We start from the raw sequence: 10,276 nt of genomic DNA on the forward strand, positions 1-10,276 counted from the left end.
GTTATCTTTGGAGGTGATTTCAACACCATTACTAAGTCTAAAGACAGGAGAGGTTTCAGAGATAAGCTGGGCTTTGACAGCCTTTTTCTCAATGCGATAGTTAGGGAAGAAGGTCTGGAAGATGCGCACATTAAGCGCTGCCCAGGCAGGGTTCACTTTTCAGCGTACGGACCCAGGAACTCAGCGCAGGTATTGGCGGGTACCCCCTTATGATGGGCACAGCAGGCGTTCTAAAATGTGTTGGCTGCATTTGTTTTCTTTTTTCCCTGAGCATCTGATGATCCTATCAGTGACCCTTTGTCCTAATGTGACAACACTTATTTACAGTACTGTATCAAGGAGTAGTGTTGTCACCCAAGGACCGGAAGTGTGTTAGGACTACAAAACACCTCCCCTATCCCCTCAATTCTTCATAAAATAGGAAAACCAAGAACTGCTGCACTGCTACCAGCTCACTAGATTTCGGGCAGGATCAACAGGTTTTGTTTTTGTACTTATTGAAGAATAATAGGTAGCAAATAAAATAAGTTGTTGGAGTTTAATCTCTTCAATAATGAGGTCCTCCCAAATCTTTGTAGTTGCTCAGTTATCAATGCAAGCATAAGAAGAATAAACCTGAGATGAATATGGTTTTCATACATAGGAGGTGTAAGAAGGTACCATCAGCCCAACTCCAGGCAAAAACATTTCAGACCATGTTCACATTTGGTGATTTGCAATTGCAGGCAGAATCGCTGCATTATTCTTAATGGCACCCCTAACTCGGCGTCGTTGTGCCATGATTGTCTCTCGGCGATCACAACAAAATTCACGTTTAAAAATTGCGCTGAGCGTCTCGCACAGGGCAGCATTTGCACAATATGAGAAAACGCTCGTAAATTGCGCTTTTAAAATCACAAGCGGGGATACTCATTTTAAACAACACAATATCAGAATGGGGCCTTGATGCGGGGAAGGTTTAGAACCTCTGCCAGGCTTTTATCACCATCTGAGCTTCCCTTACCAGGAAAGAAAGTCAGGAAAAATCTTCCCAAGGGAGAACAGTCTTTTAGCAGAGTACCGGCAGGAAAGGGTTCGAATTTCTGACAATGTTTCATTGCTGTCAGTGCCTGTCATGTGTGACAAACACACACAACCCCTCGCCTCACCTTTATGGACACCGACAGCAGGGCTGCTGATAAGGCAGTAAAGCCAGCCCTCCTGTACTGCGCCTGGGCCCCATCAGTTCTAAAGGGGGGCCCGGGCACCTGCTGAGCGGGAGGTCCGGCTGTACTGTCTTATTGCAGGCACCGATCCTCTTCTGCCTCCCCCTGCAGCGCTGCCAGCTTCTCCTCTTCTTTCCCCCTCCAGCTGCACTGCAGGGTGATTGGTTCTAGCATATGCGACCCTTCCATCTGCTATCCAGATCCCTCTGTGTGCCCCTTTCCCCCACAGTGCTGCTGGCTTCCCTTCTCTCCTACCGGCAGCTGCTGCGGGCACACAGGGGGATGTTTCAAGATGGAGGGGCAGGGGAAGAGGTCGGTAAATATGTAATTTACTGGCCCCTTCCTTTCCTGAATGAACACAGTGAGTGATCAATACCAATCACTCCTGTGTCCATTCATCAGTGAAGCATAGTAAACCGTGTGTGAATGAGCAGGAAGCCTCGGAGCACTTCCTGTTCATTCATCTGTGCAGTGCAGCTGAGGCTACAGAGAAAGGGACTAATAAATCTATGTCCTCCATGTCACTTTCGGACGGGGAAAGGGGGGCCATCTCAGGTAGGCTGTATGGGGTCCCGTGTTTTTTTCCTCTACCGACAGGGAGAGGAAGTGAGGGATATCCCCTGTACAGGGTCACAAGCAGGAATAGAAAACCCAACAGAATGTTACATTCTTCCACGTGCAGTCCAGTAAAGGTTTGTTTTGGCTAGAGCAGTGTGCTCCAAACTGCGGCCCAGGGGCCAAATGTGGCCCTTTGCTTGCCTTTATCTGGCCCTTGGGGCATCATTACTCTCCAGTGACATCATTGATGGGGCACCACTCCGCCCCAATGACATCAATGATGGGGCACCATTCCTCCCTCCTGACATCATCGATGGAGCACCTTTCCTCCCCCCCCTGACACCATTGATGGGGCACCATTTCTCCCTCCTGACATCATTGATGGGGCACCATTCCTCCCACTGACATCACTGATGGGGCACCATTCCTGTACACTGACATCACTGATGGGGCACCATTCCTCCCCACTGACATCACTGATGGGGCACCATTCCTGTACACTGACATCACTGATGGGGCACCATTCCTCCTCACTGACATCACTGATGGGGCACCATTCCTCTTCACTGACATCACTGATGGGGCACCATTCCTCCTCACTGACATCACTGATGGGGCACCATTCCTCTTCACTGACATCACTGATGGGGCACCATTCCTCCCCCCTGACATCATTGATGGGGCACCATTCCTCCCCCCTGACATCATTGATGGGGCACCATTCCTCCCCACTGACATCATTGATGGGGCACCATTCCTCCCCACTGACATCATTGATGGGGCACCATTCCTCCCCACTGACATCATTGATGGGGCACCATTCCTCCTCACTGACATCACTGATGGGGCACCATTCCTGTACACTGACATCACTGATGGGGCACCATTCCTCCCCACTGACATCACTGATGGGGCACCATTCCTGTACATTGACATCACTGATGGGGCACCATTCCTCCTCACTGACATCACTGATGGGGCACCATTCCTCTTCACTGACATCACTGATGGGGCACCATTCCTCCTCACTGACATCACTGATGGGGCACCATTCCTCTTCACTGACATCACTGATGGGGCACCATTCCTCCCCCCTGACATCATTGATGGGGCACCATTCCTCCCCCCTGACATCATTGATGGGGCACCATTCCTCCCCACTGACATCATTGATGGGGCACCATTCCTCCCCACTGACATCATTGATGGGGCACCATTCCTCCCCACTGACATCATTGATAGGGCACCATTCCTCCTCACTGACATCATTGATGGGACACCATTCCTCCCCACTGACATTGATGGGGCACCATTCCTCCCCACTGACATCATTGATGGGACACCATTCCTCCCCACTGACATCATTGATGGGGCACCATTCCTCCCCACTGACATCATTGATGGGGCACCTTTCCTCCCCACTGACACCATCGATGGGGCACCATTCCTCCCCACTGACATCACTGATGGGGCACCATTCCTGTACACTGACATCACTGATGGGGCACCATTCCTCCTCACTGACATCACTGATGGGGCACCATTCCTCTTCACTGACATCACTGATGGGGCACCATTCCTCCCCCCTGACATCATTGATGGGGCACCATTCCTCCCCCCTGACATCATTGATGGGGCACCATTCCTCCCCACTGACATCATTGATGGGGCACCATTCCTCCCCCCTGACATCATTGATGGGGCACCATTCCTCCCCCCTGACATCATTGATGGGGCACCATTCCTCCCCACTGACATCACTGATGGGGCACCATTCCTCCCCACTGACATCATTGATGGGGCACCATTCCTCCCCCCTGACATCATTGATGGGGCACCATTCCTCCCCACTGACATCATTGATAGGGCACCATTCCTCCTCACTGACATCATTGATGGGGCACCATTCCTCCCCACTGACATTGATGGGGCACCATTCCTCCCCACTGACATCATTGATGGGACACCATTCCTCCCCACTGACATCATTGATGGGGCACCATTCCTCCCCACTGACATCATTGATGGGGCACCTTTCCTCCCCACTGACACCATCGATGGGGCACCATTCCTCCCCACTGACATCACTGATGGGGCACCATTCCTGTACACTGACATCACTGATGGGGCACCATTCCTCCTCACTGACATCACTGATGGGGCACCATTCCTCTTCACTGACATCACTGATGGGGCACCATTCCTCCCCCCTGACATCATTCATGGGGCACCATTCCTCCCCCCTGACATCACTGATGGGGCACCATTCCTCCCCCCTGACATCATTGATGGGGCACCATTCCTCCCCCCTGACATCATTCATGGGGCACCATTCCTCCCCCCTGACATCATTCATGGGGCACCATTCCTCCCCCCTGACATCACTGATGGGGCACCATTCCTCCCCCCTGACATCATTCATGGGGCACCATTCCTCCCCCCTGACATCACTGATGGGGCACCATTCCTCCCCACTGACATTGATGGGGCACCATTCCTCCCCACTGACATCATTGAAGGGGCACCATTCCTCCCCACTGACACCATCGATGGGGCACCATTCCTCCCCACTGACATCATTGATGGGGCACCATTTCTCCCTCCTGACATCATTGATGGGGCACCATTCCTCCCCACTGACATCACTGATGGGGCACCATTCCTCCTCACTGACATCATTGATGGGACACCATTCCTCTTCACTGACATCACTGATGGGGCACCATTCCTCCCCACTGACATCATTGAAGGGACACCATTCCTCCCCACTGACATCATTGAAGGGACACCATTCCTCCCCACTGACATCATTGATGGGGCACCTTTCCTCCCCACTGACATCATTGATGGGGCACCATTCCTCCCCACTGACATCATTGATGGGGCACCTTTCCTCCCCACTGACATCATTGATGGGGCACCATTCCTCCCCACTGACATCATTGATGGGGCACCTTTCCTCCCCACTGACATCATTGATGGGGCACCTTTCCTCCCCACTGACATCATTGATGGGGCACCATTCCTCCCTCCTGGCATTATTGATGGGGCACCTTTCCTCCCCACTGACATCATTGATGGGGCACCATTCCTCCCCCCTGACATCATTGATGGGGCACCATTCCTCCCACTAACACCATCGACGGGGCACCATTCCTCCCCACTGACATCATTGATGGGACACCATTCCTCCCCACTGACACCATCGATGGGGCACCATTCCTCCCCACTGACATCATTGATGGGGCACCATTCCTCCCCACTGACATCATTGAAGGGGCACCATTCCTCCCCACTGACATCATTGATGGGGCACCATTCCTCCCCACTGACACCATCGATGGGGCACCATTCCTCCCCACTGACATCATTGATGGGGCACCATTCCTCCCCACTGACACCATCGATGGGGCACCATTCCTCCCCACTGACATCACTGATGGGGCACCATTCCTGTACACTGACATCACTGATGGGGCACCATTCCTCCTCACTGACATCACTGATGGGGCACCATTCCTCCCCCCTGACATCATTGATGGGGCATCATTCCTCCCCCCTGACATCATTGATGGGGCACCATTCCTCCCCCCTGACATCATTGATGGGGCATCATTCCTCCCCCCTGACATCATTGATGGGGCACCATTCCTCCCCACTGACATTGATGGGGCATCATTCCTCCCCACTGACATCATTGATGGGACACCATTCCTCCCTCCTAACATCATTGATGGAGCACCTTTCCTCCCCCCCCCCCCGACACCATCGATGGGGCACCATTTCTCCCTCCTGACATCATTGATGGGGCACCATTCCTCCCCACTGACATCACTGATGGGGCACCATTCCTGTACACTGACATCACTGATGGGGCACCATTCCTCTTCACTGACATCACTGATGGGGCACCATTCCTCTTCACTGACATCACTGATGGGGCACCATTCCTCTTCACTGACATCACTGATGGGGCACCATTCCTCCCCCCTGACATCATTGATGGGGCACCATTCCTCCCCCCTGACATCATTGATGGGGCACCATTCCTCCCCCCTGACATCATTGATGGGGCACCATTCCTCCCCCCTGACATCATTGATGGGGCACCATTCCTCCCTCCTGACATCATTGATGGGGCACCATTCCTCCCCACTGACATCACTGATGGGGCACCATTCCTGTACACTGACATCACTGATGGGGCACCATTCCTCCTCACTGACATCACTGATGGGGCACCATTCCTCTTCACTGACATCATTGATGGGGCACCATTCCTCCCCCCTGACATCATTGATGGGGCACCATTCCTCCCCCCTGACATCACTGATGGGGCACCATTCCTCTTCACTGACATCACTGATGGGGCACCATTCCTCCCCCCTGACATCATTGATGGGGCACCATTCCTCCCCCCTGACATCATTGATGGGGCACCATTCCTCCCCCCTGACATCATTGATGGGGCACCATTCCTCCCCCCTGACATCATTGATGGGGCACCATTCCTCCCTCCTGACATCATTGATGGGGCACCATTCCTCCCCACTGACATCACTGATGGGGCACCATTCCTGTACACTGACATCACTGATGGGGCACCATTCCTCCTCACTGACATCACTGATGGGGCACCATTCCTCTTCACTGACATCATTGATGGGGCACCATTCCTCCCCCCTGACATCACTGATGGGGCACCATTCCTCTTCACTGACATCATTGATGGGGCACCATTCCTCCCCACTGACATTGATGGGGCACCATTCCTCCCCACTGACATCATTGGTGGGACACCATTCCTCCCCACTGACATCATTGATGGGACACCATTCCTCCCCACTGACATTGATGGGGCACCATTCCTCCCCACTGACATCATTGATGGGGCACCATTCCTCCCTCCTGACATCATTGATGGGGCACCATTCCTCCCCCCTGACATCATTGATGGGGCACCATTCCTCCCACTAACACCATCGACGGGGCACCATTCCTCCCCACTGACATCATCGATGGGGCACCATTCCTCCCCACTGACATCATTGAAGGGGCACCATTCCTCCCCACTGACATCATTGATGGGGCACCATTCCTCCCCCCTGACATCATTGATGGGGCACCATTCCTCCCACTAACACCATCGACGGGGCACCATTCCTCCCCACTGACATCATCGATGGGGCACCATTCCTCCCCACTGACATCATTGAAGGGGCACCATTGCTCCCCACTGACATCATTGAAGGGGCACCATTCCTCCCCACTGACATCATTGATGGGGCACCATTCCTCCCCACTGACACCATCGATGGGTCACCATTCCTCCCCACTGACATCATTGATGGGAAACCATTCTTTCCCCCCTGACATCATTGATGGGGCACCATTCTTCCCCACTGACATCACTGATGGGGCACCATTCCTCCCCCCTGACATCATTGATGGGGCACCATTCTTCCCCACTGACATTATTGATGGGGCACCATTCTTTACCCCCTGAGACCATCGATGGGGCACCATTCCTCCCCACTGACATCATTGATGGGAAACCATTCTTTCCCCCGACATCATTGATGGGACACTATAATTGATGCCAAGCATGGGGCGCTGTTTACTCCCACTGACACTCAGGGGCATTTTCTACTCCCACTGGCCACAGTCTGGCCCAAAGGACACCGGCCCTTGGTTTAGAAAGTTTGGAGACCTCTGGGCGAGAGCAAAGCATTGCGCCTTCAACACTGCACCCTGTTATTGCAAAGTTTTTATGTAATACTATGTGTGCCCCACAACGGCAGTACCTCGTTATCACAGCGTGGGCACGCTTATTACAAGAATGCCATCATCCTGTCACTAATCACAACCTCCGGAGGGTGGGTGACCCGATGTCGTGATTTACAATAATCTCCTCCCAGAGATGGAAATCCAGGGAAGGAGACATCCTGAAGATGAAGAAGAAACTCCGACACCAGCCAAGGCAATAATGGAGGATATAAATACAATGTATATATCTTATAAATACAACGTATATACTATAAATACAATGTATATCTTATAAATACAATGTATCTTCTGTGTATTACAAGACACTGATTGATATTAATGAATCATTCCAGCTCAGTGCAGCTACTGCAGACATCATAAAACACAATCCAGACAGAAACATACCAAAGATTGTGTTTACAAACAAGAAGGCGATTGCGCGGTCGTGCGGCGTTGTACCCAAACTAAATCTCTATCCTTTTTCCCCCACAAATAAAGATTTCTTTTGGTGGTATTTGATCACCTCTGCGTTTTTTATTTTTTGCGTTATAAAAGAAAAAAAAAGAGCATAGATTTTGAAAAAAAAAAAAATACATTTTTTACTTTCTGCTATAATATATCCAATAATAAAATAAAAATCTAATTTCTACATAAATTTAGTCCAATATGTATTCTGCTACGTCTTTGGTAAAAAAAAAAACAAAAAACAAAAAACAAAACAGAAAGAAAATCCCAATAAGCAGATATTGAATGGTTTGTGTGAAGGTTGTAGCGTCTACTAACTATGGGATATAAACTGGATATTTTTTTATTATTTATACTAGTAATGGTGGAGATGAGAGACTTATAGAGGGACTGGCGGGCAATCTCCAGTGACACTAATACAGTGATCAGTGCTAATAATATGCACTGTCACTGTACTGATCGTGGCTGAGAAGGGGTTTTACATCTAGGGCAATCAAAGGGTAGGATGGGGGGTGATGAGTATACAGACTACAGGATTGGGTGATGAGTATACAGAGTACAGGATGGGGGTGGTGATGAGTATAGATGATGGGGTGTTGATGAGTATACATCTTACAGGATGAGGTGGTGATGAGTATAGATGATGGGGGTGATGATGAGTATAGTTGATGGGGGTGGTGATGAGTATAGATGGGGGTGGTGATGAGTATAGAGGAGGTGGTGATGAGTATAGATGATGGGGGTGGTTATGAGTATAGATGGGGGTGGTGATGAGTATAGAGGAGGTGGTGATGGGTATAGATGGAGTGGTGATGAGTATACATTGTACAGGATGGGGTGGTGATGAGTATAGATGATGGGGGTGGTGATGAGTATAGAAGGGGTGGTGATGAGTATACAGGATAGGGGTGATGAGTATACATTGTACAGGATGAGGATGGTGATGAGTATAGATGATTGGGGTGGTGATGAGTAGGATAGGGGTGATGAGTATATATTGTACAGGATGAGGATGGTGATGAGTATAGATGCTTGGGGTGGTGATGAGTATACAGGATAGGGGTGATGAGTATATATTGTACAGGATGACGATGGTGATGAGTTTAGATGATGGGGGGTGGTGATGAGTATACAGGATAGGGGTGATGAGTATACATTGTACAGGATAAGTATGGTGATGAGTATACATTGTACAGGATGAGGATGGTGATGAGTATAGATGATGGGGGTGGTGATGAGTATAGATGATGGGGGTGGTGATAAGTATAGATGATGGGGGTGGTGATGAGTATAGATGGGGGTGGTGATGAGTATAGAGGAGGTGGTGATGAGTATAGATGATGGGGGTGGTGATGAGTATAGATGGGGGTGGTGATGAGTATAGAGGAGGTGGTGATGGGTATAGATGGAGTGGTGATGAGTATACATTGTACAGGATGGGGTGGTGATGAGTATAGATGATGGGGGTGGTGATGAGTATAGAAGGGGTGGTGATGAGTATACAGGATAGGGGTGATGAGTATATATTGTACAGGATGACGATGGTGATGAGTATAGATGATGGGGGTGGTGATGAGTATACAGGATAGGGGTGATGAGTATACATTGTACAGGATAAGGATGGTGATGAGTATAGGTGATGAGTATACATTGTACAGGATGAGGATGGTGATGAGTATAGATGATGGGGGTGGTGATGAGCATACAGGATAGGGGTGATGAGTATACAGGATAGGGGTGATGAGTATACATTGTACAGGATGAGGATGGTGATGAGTATAGATGATTGGGGTGGTGATGAGTATAGATGGGGTGGTGATGAGTATACATTGTACAGGATGAGGATGGTGATGAGTATAGATGATTGGGGTGGTGATGAGTAGGATAGGGGTGATGAGTATTCATTGTACAGGATGAGGATGGTGATGATGGTGATGAGTATAGATGGGGGTGGTGATGAGTACACATTGTACAGGATGAGGATGGTGATGAGTATAGATGATTGGGGTGGTGATGAGTATAGATGGGGTGGTGATGAGTATACATTGTACAGGTTGAGGATGGTGATGAGTACAGATGATTGGGGTGGTGATGAGTAGGATAGGGGTGATAAGCATACATTGTACAGGATGAGGATGGTGATGAGTATAGATGGGGGTGGTGATGAGTACACATTGTACAGGATGAGGTTGGTGATGAGTATAGATGATGGGATGGTGATGAGTATAGGTGATGAGTATACATGTACAGGATGAGGATTGTGATGAGTATAGATGATCAGA

This window comes from Aquarana catesbeiana, linkage group LG12, assembly GCF_042186555.1.
Source record: "Aquarana catesbeiana isolate 2022-GZ linkage group LG12, ASM4218655v1, whole genome shotgun sequence".
In the NCBI taxonomy this organism is placed as follows: Eukaryota; Metazoa; Chordata; class Amphibia; order Anura; family Ranidae; genus Aquarana; species Aquarana catesbeiana.